Below are 19,291 nucleotides of genomic sequence, written 5' to 3'. Positions count from 1 at the left end.
GAACATCAACAGTGCGTTTCTTAATGTATCGGAAAATGTTCGGGAAATTTGTTTTCCCAGAGGATGGCTGACTTTGTAAATCTGTTTTCCAAACAAACCCAAACGACTGCGCTCTCACAGAATGAGGAGACCGCAGAGCAAGAAATGACGAGAACAGTGAGGCCACGCTGCCCGGGGCCTGGGCTTCCCAAAAAGCATCTCATCTCTGTTCCTCCGCTACCCAGGAGGGACGCTCTGCCTTGGAGACGCGGTCGCCTCCCGAGATCTCACCTCCCGAGATCTCACAGTGAGGGAGTGACAGGTCAGGATTTGAACCCGGTGCCCGATCCAACGCCCCTGCCGCTTTTCAGTGCTCCAAACTTCGCAGCTCTGTACACGTGCTTGCAAATGAGACAAGCCGCACATATCACAAAATGAATTAATGCCACGTCGTTTGCTCCCCTCATTCAGAAGGGAAGTGAGCGCCTGCTACAAGCCGTGCAGGGTGCCAGGAGTGGGGGGACAATGGTGTGCAGACGCAGGCACCGACCCCTGCACCCTGGGGTCCCACAGCACCGACCTTCCTGCCGACACGCCTGCTGTCACGATCCCCCATGGCAGCTTCCCATCACTGGCACCCCGAAACCTAGAGAAGGGCCCCGATCCCGATTTCTCCCAAAGAGTGCCCTCCTACCCAGCATGCTCTTGGGAGCTCTCAGGTGGCCACCCTAACCCAAACCCCCTGGGAACACTGTCCCGGCCCGGCCCCTGGCAGGGGCTCTCTCCTCAGCTTCCCCACAGTCCTGTGGGAGTCTCACCCCAAGTAAAGAAGTAGGAGACAGGCCAGGAACAGTTGCTCAGCAGACACACCCAGTTGGTGTTCTGGGGCCAGGGGTGGCCAGACAGTGGTGGCCGGTGCGCAGCCAGGACCCCATCCCAGCCTGCAGATATCAGACAAGAGGGACCCTGCTTCTTTCTGCAAAGAGGGTGGGGGGTTATTTGTGGGACTGGGAAGGGGAGAACCCAGGAGAGACCCTCACCTCTCTAGCCCTTAACTCACGATCCTCTGTTCTCAGATATGACTCCTTATTACACATGAACATTCGGCCGCCTCACTCTGCCCTAGAAACACGGCCCCTCAGGGGTCCTCGTTCACAGAATGTCCTTCACTGTCTCTCCAGGCCCTGGCCGCCCTCCTGGGAGGGCCCCAGGGGCAGGAAAGAGGAGGTGCCGGCCCCAGTTTGCCTGTGTTTGCCGGCGGCTGGTCAGGGGAGTGGGACTGGGACCAGGCCTGCCCGGGGAGCAGTGACAGCAGCGGGAAGACGCAGCGAGAGGGACCGGGAGGGTCTGCGTCCTGCTGAAGGGCGTGACAAAGTGCTGGCTTCACACTGCGGGACTGGGCTGGGACACGGCTCCCGAGACGCAGCTCTGTCCCCCCGGGCCCTTTCTCCAGCTGCCCTCACCGGGCCGGGCCGCCCAGGGTGAAAGAGCACGGTTCAAACCCAGTGCTCCTCGGGAGGGTCCCACTTCCACCACAGGGGCCTCTCACTTCCTTCTGTGCACACACAGTGAACACAGGGCACACATAGCACACAGCACACAGTACGTGCACAGCGCGCACACAGGGCACACAGAGCACAAATACGGTGCACATGGCACACATACATATACAGCACACATGGCACACAGCACAAATATGGTGCACAGGGCACGCATAGCACACAGCACACAGTGCGTGCACAGCACACACAGGGCACACAGCACACATATATATACAGCATACAAGGCACACACAGTAGACAGCACAAATATGGTGCACACGGCACACAGAGCACACAGCACACAGAGCACAAATATGGTGCACACAGCACACACAGGGCAAACATAGCACACAGCACACAGAGCACAAATACGGTGCACACAGCACATGCAGGGCACACAGCACAAGTGCATGCACAGCACACATGTTACACACAGTACATACCCAGCACACAAAGCGCACACATGGTACTCACACATACAGTGCCCACAGAGCACACCCTACACACACAGTAGTGCACACAGGTAGTACACGCCCACTGCACACTTCCCTTTAACAAAGAACCATGAGGCGCACGGTTAACTGGAAGGCAATGAAGTCCTTTCACACCATGGGTAAAATACACCGGAGTTTTTCACTTCCTTACAGGGAATCGTTAACTTACACGAATATTGTCTTTCAGTGAAAACACAGCAGCGCAAACACTTAGAGCAAACTCCAGGTCCCATTCGGGATGTCCTATGGGGCCCCAGGCTCATTGCCCCTTCTGGCTGGGCTCGGAGTGAGAAGAGGCTGTCCTGGTATGGCAGCTTCCTGTCCCTGGGCACCATCACCACCTGAGCCAGGAGGTGTTTCGACCCTGCTGAGCCTGTGGGGACAGTGACCCAAGTGAGCTGGGGGAAACCGGTGGGAATGCTGGGCTGAGCAGAATCCTGGAGTGGACAGCTTGCGGGCTCCTCCACTTTCCGGGGAAAGATGGACATTCTGAGGTGCACGGGCTCAGTGAGCCACCCCTCCAATGCAAGCTCAGATTTTTCTCACCCTAGGTCCCCCAAATAATTAACAGGTGACTTCGCTGTGCCTGAGTTTACCCACACGGCAGCATCAGCCAGTGAAAGGTAACGTGAGCATTACCAAACACCTTCTCTGGAGAACACAGGCCAGCCGGTGTGATTCAGCCCCCGATCACAGCAGAGACCACGCTGGAGAAAGAAAGAAGAAAGAACAGAAATGTGGAGAGAAAATCTCTTCCTCCAGCTTGCTGGTGTGGTGTTTGAAATGCCCGCTTAGTCAGCTTTCAGGTCAAATATTTCCTAAAATGCCTTTATAATTTTAAGCCGAGTTGAAAGAGGCATGTCCAAAATTTTGAGCATGTTCTCTCTGATTAAAGAATGCGTAGTCACTGCATTCTAAGTGAAAGAGAAAGCACGCGTGTGTTAAACAGCAATGTGCTGGTGAGGCAGGCAGAACACCAGCAGCAGTCATTTGTACAAAACTGCTGACCACCGCAGGGATGTTTCCAACCAGCAGTGTGAGCTCGTGCGCAAACTTGACAAAGAATCGATCTGCCGTGGCATTCCTGAATTCTCGGGGAGCAGCAACATTACATACCCAATTTTAAAAGCTGTCGGAAAATGCATTTTTCTCACAACCTGAACCAGAGGCAGCAGGGACATTCCAGAAAATCTCCCTCCCCATCTGCATTCTGCATCCCTGGGTACTTACAGAGACCCGCTTCCCGGGAGCCCTGGGGGATCAACTCGCCCAAACCCGTGTCCGCAGCATGGGAGGCTTGCTGGCTGATACTAGGGACATTCCCAAGTTGGCCACTTCGGTGAAAGGCACTGCATTATTTACGAGACCACTTGCTGAGCGACCCTCCTCCCCAGACCAGCCGTGGCCGGTCCCCGCACGATGCCATTACACACCAGAGCCAAGCACCCAGCAGGAGAAAGTGATAGGAGAGACTGCTCCTCTCCATCTGAAACACGTCCTTGGAAATAAGTTTATGATTCGTGGAGGTGGAGCGCCTTTAAGTTTCAAATAAATCAGTGAGAAAGGAGGCATGAAGCCCTGGGAGACGCGTGCGCAGGTGCCTGGCGCGGCAGTCTGCATCCTGGCGGGGCAGTCAGAGCCGGGTGCCCTGCACTCAGGATGGAGGGAAACAGGACGGGAGCTGACCCAGCACCTGCAAGGGCACCCCAACCCCGACCGCCCCACACTCTGGGTTTGGTCTTCAAATACAAGCGACTGCTAATGTTATGCTTTCTAAAGGGTGTTTTCAAGTAAAGCGGGATGGAAATGCAACCTAAATTGAAAAGAAAAGTGAAGGACATCTATTATTAGTGCCTGTCCCCAAATGGGGTTTAAAGATAAAATTCTTTTATTCTAGCACCTTCTACTCGGCGGAAAGAACAATTCTATTTCTGGCGTGATGCTGCTTTGCAGAGTGAACGTCTCACATCAAAAAATATCTGTTTTTTTTTGACAGCACTTCCTAAAATAAAACAGGAAATGCACGCTCAAGTTTTAGGCTCGAGTCTGTTGCCCAAAACCTGGTGCTCTGCGGCTGCCGGCTCTCACCAGGTTCTCCTTCTCCTGGCGATGGAGCGGAAGGCCTCTGACAGCTTCTGCATTTCACATTCTATGGGGGGCACCACATTCCGGCACTGTGGCGGTTGTGCAAAAAGTTCCCGTCCCGGTGCATGCGGTCAGTGGTGCAGGTGTGCCCGCGGAGCCCTGACAGCCGCCCACAGCCTCGGTCCTTCAGAAGGCGCCCTGGCCCCGGCATGAGGGCACCAGGCGGCCCACGGTGTCTGCAGCATGGCTGGTTGTGAAGCCTTCCTTTCCAAGCGCTTGTTCAGTGCCATGACCGTCCTCAAGGCCAGCCCTGGGCTCCCCTGTCCTGCTGTCCTGAGAATCCGACGTGGGATTCACTGAGCACTTTCTTTATGCCAAGAACTGAGCTCCGGGCTCTCAGGGCATTTACTTCCCCATTATTTCCGCCTTGGATGAAGGAAACCCTGGCAACAGCCTAGTGATGCCTCCTGGGAGGTGGGACCGCTGACCCGGCTCTGCGTGGTTCTGGACCGGGTGCCCACCCGTGGTGTGTCATCACCAGCCTCTCCCATCGTCGGCTTCCCTTCTCGGTGACTTAGGCGATCCCGTCAGTGGTCTGCACATCCATTTATTATCCGAAAGTGCCGCTCCTCGTTCACTTCCTGCGGACGAGGAACCTCTGAAACAATCAGCGAAAACCGTGTCTGCTGCCCACGGCCGCACTGGCCGCTTATTCCCAAAGGGGGCCGTTATTTCCGCTGGTTGCCATGGCGACGCTCCGGCATGGCTGCTGTGTGTTCCACCGGGTCCCACTGCAGCTGCGGCGCTCGCTAACATCGAAGCGCTTGTTTCCAGAAAACCAACAGCAGGCCAAGCCAGACTTAGCGAACTCTTAGCTCCATCTCCCAAGGTGACGGTCAGCCTGAGATGGGAGCTCACAGGACAGCGTGAGCGTGCAGGGGGGCGTTTGAAACGGAAACAGGCATCTCCTAATACCTTCGTTTATCTCCCTGCATTAATTCAAGGGGAGGTTTCTCGGTCCCAGGTCTTGAGAAATGTTTTTCACAAAACCCCAAAGTGGTGTGCCTGCCAAAGAGGAGCTAAACCTTTTTGTCGCTGGGCGTTCGTGTGAACTGACCCTCGATTTTGAAGCAACAGCTTAGTTCTCCTGTGTTGCTTTTTATTGGTAAGTAGTGCCCACGCACACAGGCACACGTCCTGATTCCTGAGGTCTCTAACATGGGAAGTCTGCCTTAAAAACACCAGACAGACAGATACTATTTATTGGGACTTCCTGGTCTTCAAGCCCCGGTTTGCTAAGGGATGGAATTTGCAAGTGCTGAACTCGCCCTGAACTCCCACGCTGGTGCTCTGAGGTCTGAGCCCTTGAAGCCCGGTGGTGGGGCAGCGTCTGGGCTTAACAGCCGGTATGGGGGTGGGGCGGACAGGGAAGGGCACCTAGAAGCGGGAGGCGGGAGCCTCCTGTGGGAACACGAGGGCCTCACGGCTCTGCCTTCCGAGCACACCGGCGCTGATGTGCGCACGTGGGCCAGCAGGCCGGGCAGGCCTCGGCTCTCACAGTGACAGTCTAGAGAGCCGGCTGGGTCTCCTGGTAGGACGTCGCCAATGGAAAGGGGACTGGTCGCCTGGGTTGAAGGTCAGAGGCCGCCATTTGGAACAGGCAGGTAATTTGCTTAAGCCAACCTTCAAGGGAAATGTTAAATCCAAGTTTGGCCCAAATTCACTGAGTTAACCTGAATTTGAGACATGAAATTTGTAACACTCTGGTCTCCCTGTTCCCATATTTGGTCTTTGCTTTCTTTTTTGTTTTCTTTTTTTATCTTTTCTTTTTTCCTTTTTTTTTTTTTTTTGGCAACATGAGGACTGGCCAGGACTGGTGTGCTCACTGTTCGTCCCAGGGTGCGTCGCACCCTATGAGGACTGGCCAGGCTCAAAGATGAGAAGGTTTGTTGTTTTAGCAACAGAAGGCGAGCTTTCTCTACAGAGGAAGGAATGTCGCGGGGGCCTCAGACGCCAGGGCTGCCATCATGAATAGGCACGCTTCTTAGGACACCCACGTCCTACAGAAACGAGGGCTGTGACAGTCACAGGATCCCGAGGCAGGGCCCACCAGCCCCTCATCTGCGAGTGCAGAGCCTGTGGGCGTGTGGCTGGGGCTGCCCCTACCTCTCTCTGCACCCCTGCCCCTGAGAAGAAGTGTTTCGGAGCTCAGTTGCATCCAGTGGATGGATGGGAATCCGCTGGCCTGGGCTCCAGACTTGGGAGCCACAGCTAGAAAGCTGGGGACACCTCAGGCGTCCACGCTGAAGGAGACTCTTAAGCTGCAGCCCGCACGGTTAGGGTCCTGAGTCACTGGAACGAGGAATGGCTGAGAGTTGGGGCAAGTCAGGGCACCGTGCCCACAGCTGTGCCCCATGAAGCCAGCCCTGCCCCAAAGCCTCTCTTAGTTCTCTGTTGTGGAAGGAATGATTTTAACAGGGCAGGTTTTGAGATTCTTCCCCTGTGTGTCCTATCACACAAATGGGTATTGGTAGCCTGCTAAACTGCCTTTGGCTGCCTTCCGTTGCTCGGCAACAGAAGCTCTCGGCACTGCACACCCTTGTTAGAGGATGTCTCCCTTCCAAACAGTTAGACGTCCCCCACCAGTCCATGTCTGCACTGGGACAGATGGGGAGACAGCACCCTGGGGTGAACAGTGAGCACACAGGGTCCTGACAACCTGAGGCCTGGGATGAGTTTTCCAGGAGAAGCTGGACTCTTCCCCAGCACCCAGGCTGCCGGGACAGGGAGGGGGACCGGGCGGCTGGCTGAACTCGCCAAGAAAGCGACTGTTCTTAGAAGATTTGGAAACAGAGGTCAAGTCCACTCAGTTCACTGGGAGTCTCTCCAGTGGGTGTGGCGTGAGTGTACATGGCCTGAGCGCTAAGGCCATAAGAACAATTAGGTTCCTGGCCTGACCACTTTCCATCAATGCTCAGCAAATTCGCCGCCACTCCGAGCAATGCTTGCTTTAGGGGCCCCACTACGCCACCCAGGAGAATGAATCAACTCTTGCAGCCTCACTGGAAAACAAGGGTTTCACACAGGTGTTTATAGCCATCTACTGCACGAAGCTATTTGTGAAACCACAGAAAGACCTGGAGACAGTCCAGTTCCAAACTCGCCAGCGGGCTCAGGGCCATCGGCGAAGGGCCAGCCGGGGACTTCTGTGCTGCTGTCCTGGATCTGAGCATCCTGAGAAATTAGGGGCCCCTGGGGCCCAGCTAAGTCCTTTAAACAGAGGCTCTGACATGTATGTGACTTACTGGTTGTCAGGCGGTCCACTGAGGGCAGGCATTTGGACTTGGTCCAGTGGTGGCCACACCCACACCGCCTCTCACGCCCTGCCTTCCTGGAGGTGGCCACTGTGAACTGACCTCCTGCCCTTCAGAAGGGAGAGACACGGCTCCACCCTGTTCAGATGGTGACCCACACGCTCAGGGCTATGCCCACCCACTCACGCCACCTACTGGCATTGAAATTCCGTGTCTGGAAATGGGACACATATTTTTTTAAAGATTTTATTTATGTATTTTTAGTGAGGGGGGACAGAAAAAGAGAGGGAGACGAACAGTGATAGGAGGACGAAACTTCGATCACTGTCTCTCCCATGTGCCCCGACCCGTGGCCACACCTGCAACCCAGGCCCACATTCCAGTGAGTCAGAGAGCTGATGAATACGGCTGCTCTGAATGAGAAGGGCCGAAGACCTTTCTACACAGCAATGACAGCACAGGGGGAGTCAAAGCTCTTGCTCACAAGGGATCACGTTCCCGAGGAAAAGGAGTCCCTTATCGCAAAATGACGGTGACGGTTCAGTGTGCAGACCACCGTTTCTCAGGCCAGGGACGCTTCCAGGGCGTGAGCACAGCTTAGTGCGCGGGCTCTGCACTCTGCAGCCGCTGTCCCCAGAGAGACGCCTAATCATTCATCTCTGAGTTTCTGTTCTGTGAGCGCAGAGCGATGGGACAATGGCCTGGTGCGCCATGGGGGCCAGCTTGGAGCCGGGACCGATACCTGGTGCTGCCTCCTGCCGCTTCCCAGGACGGGGTCTGGACCGCCCGCTTCCTGGGGGTCCCTGACGGCACAAGCCACCCACAGGGTGGCATCTTGGCATCTGTGGGGCCTCACGGTCTGAGAGTGGCCCCGGGCCCCAGGGAGTATGACATTAGAGGTTAATGCTCCCATGACACAGAAGGTTAAAAGCCCCACCGTGATAGGTCTGGAGAGAGACCACAGAAGACAGGACAACGCTCTTGTCCCTGCTTTTTTCAACGAGCAAAGCAGAACTCTTCTGTCCACGGCCCAGGTGGTGCCAAGTGCTACCCCGGGCGCCAGATGGAGAGGCACCGCTCTCGCCCGCTCACTGCCTTCTTCTCCTGCTTCCCCCACCCTCCCGCCAGCTCATTCTTTCACCCTTCGCTCAGCCACACCGGAGTCCTGAGGCCTAGGTGTGGAGGCCCCTGGGGACTCAAAGACAATGGGGACAACTGCTGTCCCTGCTGGGAGCTGACATGCCCCCACGTTCCAGGCAGGCAGAGAGCCACATCAAACAGACTGTCCTGGCTCTGTCCGCAGGAATCTTACCGTGCACTAATTTCAAGTCATGGGTCACCCACTCTACAAACCACCGGTGAAGCAGGAAATGGGAGTTTGGAGAGAATGTGCCTTTTCTGCCGCTGAGCTGATAGCACTGTCTCATCTGCCGTTCTTGGGATTTGGCTTCTCATTTCCCAAGGTGAGTATTTGCTTCTCCTTTAACCGTGTCCTTGAAAAAGGCCCTTCACCTCGGATCTTAGAGACTTCGGTTTCTAAGCTTCCACAGCCCAGAGTGCCGAGACCCCCGCAACCTGGGTCTCTTCACTGTCCCAGAATCTGTGATGAGTTCAGAAGTTTCTAGAAGCCTGTTTCCTCAGTCATCAGCTCCTCTGGGTGCACCAGGCCACTAGCCCTGTGACTGGGGCAATTCTGCATTCGCTGCTGTCTGTAGGCTGTTAGACACATACCAGACACATTTTCATAAGGTGCATCGCAGCCTGGATGAAATAAAGGTTACTTTTTTTTCTGTTTTTTTTTTTTAATCTTTAAGAAGAATTTCAGAAAAGGGTTCACATGTTCTGGTGAATAACGAAGATCCCCTTCTGCACCATTCCCGAAATCCTGGACTTGGTACTTGAGTTTCTGACCAGGGACCCAAGTTTTCAGAGAAGGCGCTGGGAGTCCAGACTCGGCACCCGGTTTCCAGGGGTGGGCGGCCAGCAGACCCCGAGGTCGAGGCTGCTGGTCCAGGCCTGTGGCTTGGCCCCCAGAGCGGCTGGCTCTTTCCCGGGCCCGGGGAAACAGGGAGCAGCATCCTGACGAGGGACGTCTCCTCCCCAGGGAAGCCCAACCCGAAAAGCTGAGCCCAGGCCTCAGAGGTCCCAAAGCACCTTCTCCCCACCCCACTCACCACCCCGGTACTTCCCAGGGTCCTCGCCTCGATCCCAGACGACTCTGTGCTGTTGGTTTTGCACTGGAACCCTTCAGTTTCTGCTGGGGCCCCATCCCGGACGGACAGAATTCCAGAGCTCTGGAGTGATGGGCGGCTCCTGAGGGGGCGGGCGTCTTGATGGAAGCCACGCGGTCAGCAAGGCTGGATGCCGGGCCTCCTGACGGCCGAGCACCCTCCATCCCCCTCCTCCTTCCCTGGTGCCGTTGCCTTCCCCAGGCCGACCCCACTGAGCGGTCCGCCTCCCCACCGCCTCGCACATAACCCTTTGTTTTTCTCCTGTCCGTACCACCTGCTGCCCTCTGGACCTTTTCGGCCTCTGCACACAGCCAAACTTTCCCGGCAGCACCTGCAGACCCGAGGCTGGGTCCCTGGTGCCGGGTGGAGGGCACGCGGTTGGAGGGGACGTGCCTGGCTCACCGGTCTGGGCACAGGACCAGCGGGGTGGGTCGCTGTACAGACGGCCGGCTCAGCCCTCCGGCCTCGGGGGTTGAGGTGGATGGGAGTGGAAGTGGGCCTGAGACGGGCTGAGAGCCGCCATAACCAAGATGACCCCCTGAGCTGCTGTCAAACAAGGTTTCGGGCCAGAGGGGGTGACCGGACCCCAACTGGGCGGACGGAGGCCACCTGCAGTCCACACAGAGGACAGGGAGGAAGTGTGACAAACACCGTGTGGAAATTGTGTTATGTGGTTTCCGTTCGGGAAGCCTACCTCATGGCTTCCCAAGTGGAATGGGTTTGCTGGAGCATGAAAACCAATTTTCAGAATCATCTTCAGAGAAAGAAGCACGTTTGAGTGTTTACCAAGGCACCGTCCCCTCTAAAGGGGGGACACCGGGGCTACAGGATGACATCGTCACTGCCATTTCATAAGAGCCTGGGGATGTTACCACATCCTCTCGTCCCAAACGCTCAGAGGGCCACAGGGCTCAGGTTGTATCAAAAGTAATTTCTTAAAGGAAACATGACTTAATCCTCAGCTCAAGAGAAGAAAAACATACAGCTCTGGGCAGTGAATCACTCATAAAAAATTAAATAAGTCCGCCCACAACGGGAAACGGCACTACAGAATGTCACTGTCGGCTTCCCCCTGGAGGGAGGCCAAACGCAGGTCCTGGAAACAGTGATGCTGCTGAACTGGATGCTTCAGGCCCGAGCTTGGTCTCGGCCACCCTCCCTTCCCAGCCCGTCCTCTGCTGAGAGCACGGGGCACAGGGGTGCCCTGGGGGTTTCCACGGTTTCCGACAAGATGAAGTGATCTGCCTTCCCAGGAAACCACTCCTTCGGTCAAATGAACTGCCACACTCCCCCAGGGCCCCCTGCCAGAAAGGATCCCAGAGCGGCACGCAGGGTACTGTGTTTTAGCCACTGGGGTTTCTGCTTGCATTTCAACGCCAAGGCGCGTGCAGTCCCAGCTCTCCCGTCCTGCAGGGGAGCAACACGTCGGAAAGGCTAAGACCGATTTTCCAAGGGCATTTCCATTAGTAAAACTCTCTGTATGCGTCCCTGCCTCCTTTGGAAGGCAGGGGAGAGCAAATCCAACCGAGAGACAGGAAGCCAAAGTGGAGATTACAAAACACGTACGGCAGACTAACTGCCTCGCAGAAGGGAGGGGCGACGGAGGCCTGTGGCCCCAGGCACATGTGACATGGAGCAGTGTGACTCGGAGCAGTGGCTGCTTCGGGGACATGTCTGTTGTTAGCTCAACACCCAGGATCTTGACGTCTTCAAGAGAACATTACAAACTTCTCACCTGCCTTTGACTTTTTAAACAAAGAAGGTGTGACTCAGGACATGTCCCAGTCACTCAGCCTTCTAGAACTAAATTCTATTTCTGTCCACTTTTTTCTAGGCTCCTGTGCAAAAAACCACAATCACAACTGAGATCTCCGACCTCATTTTTCAGGAGCTGGCACAACCCCGAGCCCTGCCGGAGGTCAGCCCTGGGCAGGTGAATGGGCAGACCGATGGCCGAGGCAGGCAGCCAAAAGGAAACCGGCGAGTGTGTGAAACGAGATTAGAAACTGGATTTGGTCAGCAGATAACGTGCAGAAATAGTTGGGCGCCCTGGCCAAGATCAACTCCAGTAATCAGAAAATTGTTCCAAAATGTAATTATCTACCAGCAAACTGTGCAAAACCCATGGGATATGCTATTTATAAATGTGCTCTATTCGCAAATAACTGCAAAATAATATTTTTCATGATGGGAAATTTTATTTTCTCTTGGCTGGCATGTCCCTTCCCTTTGGTGGCGGTGATGAGCACAGAAGGCGCTGGGGCCGGGACCGTCCCCGCCCACTGTGCGGGCCGCTCGAGTCTCCAAGTCCATGTGAGAACTGGAGAACTCGAGAACACACCCCTAGGCTGTCTCCAGGCACCTGTGAGGCCCAAACGAGATCCTGAACTTGAGCCTCTGTGTCAACTGTCAAGTGCTTTGCCTGCACGTGCCGTACCAGAAGCGTGCTTTGTCATCAGCATGAGGCACTGAAGTTCTCTGGCAAAGTAGGAAACACAGCAAGTCCTGTCATGTGTGTGTGTGTGTGTGTGTGTGTGTGTGTGTGACTAAACATGTCCACCAACATGACATTTTTAAAAAATTAATTTTCTGCAGCAACATGGCGACACAGTAGCTTCTAAAAAGCGCACTGTCATGTCTAACACAGAACAGCTCCATTTTGGACAGCAGGTTGATCTCAGTAGAGTTATTCGAAATTAGATAAATACTGTTGACACGCTGCTTTGAAGTTGCCAGAATTCATTCAGCCCCCATCATAAAATAACAAAAATGCAAGTTTGCCCTTTGCTTATTCTCACGTCTATCCAAAACAAGGAGAGGAAAAGCGACTCGGAGATTCCATTACGTGGGGGTTTCGTTCAGCATGCCGCAGGAATCGCTATTCCCACATCTCAAACACTTTACACTAAACCCTCTGCATCATAATGAGCAGTTTTTAAAAGTCACTTCAAATTGGCAACTGTTAAGCCCAATGTATCTAATCTCCTGCAGCTCAATGTCCTGATATGCATGGGACAGAACTTGGGGGCGAGTCCCCAAAGCAAAGGGGGGTTGGCCCAGGTGCCTTCTCATCCCTGAATCGTGGTTTGGGGTTCGGTGGGTCTCTCTGACTCGCACTGCTCCCTCACCCAGGGCAAACAACACTGCTCCTCGGGCAGTCCCGGACCAGCAGCCCACGAGGCCATCGGCTCCTACAAGGTGACCGCGGCCCTGCCTCTCACCCTGAACACAGCCCCCTGAGCACCAGCTCAGCGATCTGCCCTGCCCTGGCACCTCCCACTTTCTGACCACGTCACTGTGAACTAAAATGTCACTTCACAAGTCTTGCTGTTAAGGAAACTTAGGAAGGTGGGTTGGATTGCAAAAATAGGAAATGTCCAGCTTAAAATGGGTGGGATTTTGCGGCGTCATCCAGCCCGCCCAGCACCTGGCAATGGCCGGGGACTGTTTTCCTCCAAGGTGGGCCACCCCTGGGGTTCCCGGCAGCCCGGCAGCCTGGCAACCCCGAGGCGGAGGGCTGCTCTCTGGCAGGCACCGCCGGGCTGGGCCAGGCCAGACTCAGAGGGCTTCCTGAGTCCACACCCAGGTTTCCTGCAGGGGCCGGGCCGGGCTGGGCCAGGGGGGCTGTCTGCCAAATGCTCCCTTCACAAGGGCTTCCTGGCAACATTTTCTAACCCAGTTTCAATGCCTTAGGAACTCCATGACATGCAGCCATGACAGAAGTCCCCCGCGACCAGAAAGGGCCTCCTCTGAGCGTCCCTTTACCTCTCCTCCTTCTGCTCTGATGCCGGGGAGCCATCCTGGCTGGTGAGGACCCATGTCTCCTGACTGCCGGCTGCCGCGGGTTTCTAGAAGGGGAGTCCGGCTCTGCCGGGCACGCAGGACGAGACGCGCGTTTATATAGGGAAGCTGGCTTCCGTCCCTCCGAGTGGAAACTATGACTGCTGAAGTCCTGGCCTCTGCGACGTGACAAATGCTTACTGCACAGACTCCTTTAAAGGCACTTCTTGGAAGAATGCTGGAACTTTCCTGGGGGGTGGGGTGGGGATGGAAACACAGGAGGGGATGTTCTGCTGGGCCGATGAACCAGCAGGTGCAGTGGCCTCAGCTTCTCCCTCGGTCTCCGGGCGACGAAGGTCTGTCGAGAGAAACCCTTTCTGCTCGAAAAGGAAGCCCATGGAGCCCACAGGTGCTAACAGAAACCCAAGGCCAGGGTGAAGGAAGGGAATGGAAGTCAGAGCTTGTAGGAAGTTTTCAAGTGCTCAGTGTCTTCCTGCAGCCTGGAGACCAGGACAGGGCACCGGGTGCGGCCGGTCGGTTGGCACAGACGGAAGCGGCCCGTGGCGGTGAGCGTGGAAGCGGTGAGCGTGGTTGCAGCTCACCTGCCCAGGCACAGCACACCTCCCTGGGAAGCCGGCTCCTTCTTTTCCTCCCTGACATGATGGCCAATCAGGCAAGCCCCCAGGAAGAAAAGTGACTTGGAAAACAAAAGTCACATGTATTGAGATGGGTGAAGGAGGAAGCACGGGTCGTTCCAGAGGACAAGGCTGGTGCGTGAACATCCTAGGTTAAATTTAAAATTGGCACTGAACTTCGTCTTCTCGTATTCCTTTGGTAGTTCCACGAGCCAAAGCGAGATGGTCACGTTACAGTATTGTTGAACGGGGAATACCCTTTGTTGTCACGACACAAGACCTCAGAGAGCCTGGAGCAAATACGTAAACCTAACTGTGTGCCTTCCATAAATTCTTAATTCTGCAGCCCGGCTGCATTATTGACACGCTGTGCAGCCGAGACCCACGGAGCTGCAGCCCCCTCACTTGAGGGAGCGCCGCGCCTATCGGATGATGGGTACGAACAGCAGCGCTACTTCCCACGTTTCATTTTAAACAAGGAAGGAAAAAAGAAAAAAGGAAACCATGAGAAGGGTGGCTGTGCTGAAAAGACTCCTCTCAATCCGGGTTTACCAGGAAAAATGTTGACTTCTCTTTCGTTTAAAAACCAAACTTTAACACAGTGTTGGTTTCTTTGCTGACAATGAGGGCTTGTCACTAGACAGGAAGGCCCTTCTGACCCCACGACGCTGCTGGCACACACCTTGTGACTCTCTGAGCGCCTCCTTTACAAGTTGAAAACAATTGCCATCATTTTGTGACGACACTAGTAACGACTGTAAGGGCTTCCTTTGGGTCACCTCACTCCAGCGCCACAGTAACCCCAGGAGGCGAGTGACGGACGGGAGGACAGGCGGGGAGCACCGTGCGCAGGCTGGCTGGGCAGGTGGCTGCTGGGCCCTTGTGGATGGAGGCTGGGGACGGACGATGGCTCTATCCCGCCCTCCCGGGGGCGAGCTATTTATTTAGTTCTAACCAACTAAAAAGCAAGTTTCTAATTCCACAAATTTGGAATAAATTCCTTCCTGTTGGCAGGAACTCCAGCATACTGACACAGCCTCAGAGGCTCAGCTGGGATACCGCCGTGCGCTGGGAGACCGACCGACGCTCCACCCGGACTCCCGGCAGGCACACGCCGGTGGCAGCGGGTCGGTGGCCAGCGCGGATGGGGGCCACGCTTCCAGGGCCGATTGCTTCCCATCTCCGAGAGGGACAGGTCCTGGGAGCAGAAGCACTTTTACTCCAGGAACTCCCCGCCCCCTAAAGCAGACTGCCCTACAGACACAGAGGCAGAGGGGGGCCCAAGGACAGGGCCACACTGCCTCGAGCGGCTCTGGCTCCCAAGCGCCTTGGGTGGGAACAGAGGTAAGAAGCCAACTCCCAGACAAGTGCTCAGTTACCTTTGGACAGTGGACCAGCTTCTGAATCTGTCCCTGGCTTTGAGACAATGCAGGGGCTGGGAAGCTCCAGGAACATACGTCACAGGGTCGCAGCTGAGAGAGTGGATGACCACTCACGGCAGCTGGTCAACTAGCCAAGAGGCCACCATCCTGGAGAGGACGGGTGGCAAGACAGATGTGGAGGGGCCGGTGCTGAGTGGAGAGCCGAGGAAGCCAAGGTGAGACCCTGTATCTCAGAAGGAGACACGTCTGTGGGGCCTGACCCTCCGACGGTTCACGCCAGCCTGGTGGCCCCTACAGGTCCACTCACACCCGTGGGAATGAGCCAGCCTCTCTTGTTTAGGCATCGAAGGCAACAGAGACTGCAGGCCCCTTGTCACTGAGTCTCTGACCATGACTGACACCCCCTGATGACCCTTGTCTTTGATCCCACGGTTGACACCTGCCCAAGGAGATCATGCCATTCAGAATGGACAGCATCCGATGACAACATGACAGAGAAGGCGGACAACACAACTGCCTTGGTAGGCGGCACACAGAGACCTCCCCGTTCTCCATCCGATGGTGAATCGTTGGCGGTATTCTGCATTCCTTCCAGACAGCGCCATGGTCCGTGCAGCGAAAAGGCACCGAATTGCTCCAGGAACAGTGGTGAGCATCTATGCCCTGAGGACACGGTGCCACGGAGGATACCCCACCCCCACCCCGTAAAGAGAAGGCCAGTCGGGGCAAAATAATGGACCCATGGACCTCAGGACCATTCAGAGCAGAGTCTAGGTATTTCACACCAGGTGATGCACCTCAGAAATAAATCTTCCTACCTGCCCATGTTCTGGTTCCCTCACTAAAGCTGAGTGTCCACGTCGTGCTGGGCCAGGTGCCACCTGCCCATGGGCTGTGGCCACTTCGAAAGCGCTTAGGTTTTCTTGTCTCAATTCCTTTAGGGAATTTACCCCATTAAGCTGATGAAGTAGAACACAGCAAAGACACGACGTTTCTGCCTCTAAATCACAGACGGCAAGACCATGCAGAGCAGCCAGGACCTCGAAAGGCGAAAATTATGGGGTGACCACGCTTTTCTTTTTTCACTGAAAGTACCATCCAGAAAAACCCCTTCTCAGCAGCCTTCCCCACAGCCAATCATCAAAGGAGCAAGTGCCATCGGCGCCACCCTGTAGCACAGGGCTCCCTGAGAGGCGTCACCTTTGTGCCAGCGCGATAAGGTGAGGCACCCGAAAAGTCAGGGCGAGTCAGGGCGAGTCAGGGCGGGGCAGTGCAGGGAGAGCGGGTAGAAAGTGCGTTCTCAACAGAACGTTTCAGGAGGCTGATGGCCCAGCCAGACTTCAAACACCCGCACCAAAGAAAGTAACCAGAAGTGCGGTGGGAGCCTGTTGGAAGGAGTGGACGCACCCAGTGCTAACAGGATGCGTTGACCTGGATGCAGCCGGGATGCGGCCTTCTCTCTCTCTGGAAGGTGATGTTTCTCTAACCCCAATCCCCCACGTTATTTAGATAGTTGACTGTACATCAGAAATAATTTTTAAAAATTTTGTACTCACCCAGGGAAAATGCCAGCTACAGTCTGAAAAAGAAAGAAACAAAGAGTTAGTTTCCTGGTTAATAGGTTCAGTTGCTAATTCTAGCCACCTCTTTCTCGGCATCACCGGCTGAAGGTGCCCAATTTCGCTTCATTGTTCAGGTCTCCTTGAGGCCTTTTTATCTACGTGACCGCAGCTGCGTTTTGCTGAAATCATCAGCTTTCCAAAGTGTCCTGACCCGAACTCTCCTGTGATGTGTGGCTGTTGGTTGATGGTGGAGGGTGGTGGCTGACCCAGATCTGAAATGCTTGGTGTCTCGCCCCGTCAGTCAGCTGCTCTGTCTGTAGCCTACAATGTCCCCTCCCCCTGACGCAGTCCCCTCCGCCCACCTTCTCTAGAGTCGGCCCCTCACTCCTGCTCGGGATGCCCCCGACCCCAGTCAGTCATCCCTCAGCTCGCTCATCCCCCATTCACTGAACTCTACTGTCCTTTTGAAAACAGTTTGGCCGAGATGTAACTTACACACCATGAAGCCCCCCGTTCAAAGTGCACAATTCAACAGGTTTTACACAGTCGTGAGCTTTGCAACCACCACCATAATCTCCTTCTAGAACATCTTCATCATTCAAGAGAAGCCCCATGCACGTTAGCTCATTAACTCCCCCGTCCCGCTGCCACCCAGCCCATCCTCCCCCCACCCCCCGCCCCGGGATCCCTGACAATTGCTAATCTACTTGCTGGCCATGGATGTGACTCTTCTGGGCATTTCATGTAAAGGGGACCCTGTGATATATGGCATCTGGAGTGTTTTTGAGGTTCATGCATGACGCACCATGGACCAGCACTCCACCTGTTTATGGACAGGTACTGTCCTCTTGGATGGACGGACCACGTTTTGTCTCTCCACTCCTCACCTGGCAGATGTGCCCCTTGTCCTGGTGTGAGTGGCCGGGAAGGCAGCCTCATGGGAGGGCTCGTGGCCTGCATCTACCTGTCGCTGGGGACAGGCTCGGCGGTCACTGCGCATCTGTGCTGCAAGAGAATGGAATGGGCCATCGCTATTTTACAGCCGTGAATGTGGGACATGGCGTTTCCCACCGAAACAGACTACGTCTGGCCAAGGCATGGCTGGGCCAGGGATTTTGTAGCACAGACGATAGTGACCTCACACCGCACAGTTACAACAGGCTGCGCTCACCAAACAGCTGCCCTGGGAGGCAGAGTGAAAGCAAAAGAAGCCAAAGTAACAACAGATCTGGCTACCAAGGAACTTTTAAATCTACTTGTGCTAATCCACAGCTCCCATTATTCTTGACGGTGGAAGACTGAACGCCGCCCCCCCCCCAGCCAGCACTGGGGCCAGGGCAAGGGTGTCCCCTCTCACCTCCTATTTAACATGCACTGGAGGTCCTAGTCGATGCCACAAGACAAGGACAAGGAAGAAAAGGCATGTGAATCAGAAAGAAAAAGTACTTCCTTACGCTCAAGTGACGTGATTGTCTACTTAGAAAATTCTAAAGACTCTATGGAGGAGCTGCAGAGTAACACACGGAAGCATAGGTCCCCAGAGTGCAGTGGGGCCTACGGCCACAGCAGACGGCGGGAAGGTGTGGGGTGTGGGGGCACCGTGGGGGATGCAGACCCGCTTTTCGTAGGGAGAGCTGATCTCCAGAAAGAGCCTGGGAAGAGCAACTCGCGCTGTTCGCCTGGGGCCAGGCGTGGGGACAAGCCAGGAGGGGATGGCACCCTGTCTCCGTCAGGGGGACTGACAGGAACTCGGAAGACAACCGGCCGTGCGAGCCCAAGTCACGCCCACGTCAACTCAGACCCAGCGACAAGCAGAGCGCGTCACAGGCAGGGGCAGGGCTGCAGCCCCGGAACACCCCAGTTGCGTTAGAAGCGGGGGTTGGGAGGTCCCGGCCAACACTGGTTAAATAATGGGGTAAGCGTGATCAACAACACCCCAATCACACACAAGTAATGGTTTTAAATTAACCTTTGAACTAATTTTGTTTCATTTTTATTCTGTGTCTTTTTTATCGAATGTATTGGGGTGATACTGGTCAATAAAATTATACAGGTTTCAGGTGTCCAAGTCTGCACACACCATCTGTACGTACACTGTGTTGTGTGTTCACCAGCCCCAGCCCAGTCTCCCCCCATCACCATTTACTCCCCTCTCCTCCCTCCCCCCACCCCGTTCTATTTCTCCAACAGAGCAAGGGCCCACAGAAGGGCAGACTCCACAAATAGATGACACACTGCATTGGTTCGGGGCGCACGCAGGTCAGCACGAAACCACAAGCAGCAGCTTC

General features: G+C 55.2%; 1 protein-coding gene across 5 annotated transcripts in view; it reads right to left on the bottom strand.

The window, feature by feature from the left end:
- PTPRE (protein tyrosine phosphatase receptor type E) overlaps positions 1-19,291 on the bottom strand; it is a 120,808-nt gene that overhangs the window by 52,702 nt on the left and 48,815 nt on the right. For 3 of the 5 annotated variants that reach the window (XM_037051204.1, XM_037051199.1, XM_037051200.1), the window contains exons 2-3: positions 17,891-18,008; positions 16,998-17,020 (exon numbers count right to left, since the gene is read on the bottom strand). The gene's annotated coding sequence lies outside the window, so the exon portion shown is untranslated. Of the gene's footprint in view, positions 1-13,409; positions 13,708-16,997; positions 17,021-17,890; positions 18,009-19,291 lie in introns of those variants that run through there. The other 2 variants (XM_037051201.1, XM_037051202.1) reach the window with 2 other exon arrangements.

Source organism: Sturnira hondurensis, unplaced genomic scaffold (assembly GCF_014824575.4).
Source record: "Sturnira hondurensis isolate 20B ecotype Veracruz unplaced genomic scaffold, ASM1482457v3 Scaffold0007208, whole genome shotgun sequence".
NCBI lineage: Eukaryota > Metazoa > Chordata > Mammalia > Chiroptera > Phyllostomidae > Sturnira > Sturnira hondurensis.
The sequence above is the reverse complement of the archived record's forward strand: the minus strand, read 5'-3'. Positions and strand labels throughout refer to the sequence as shown.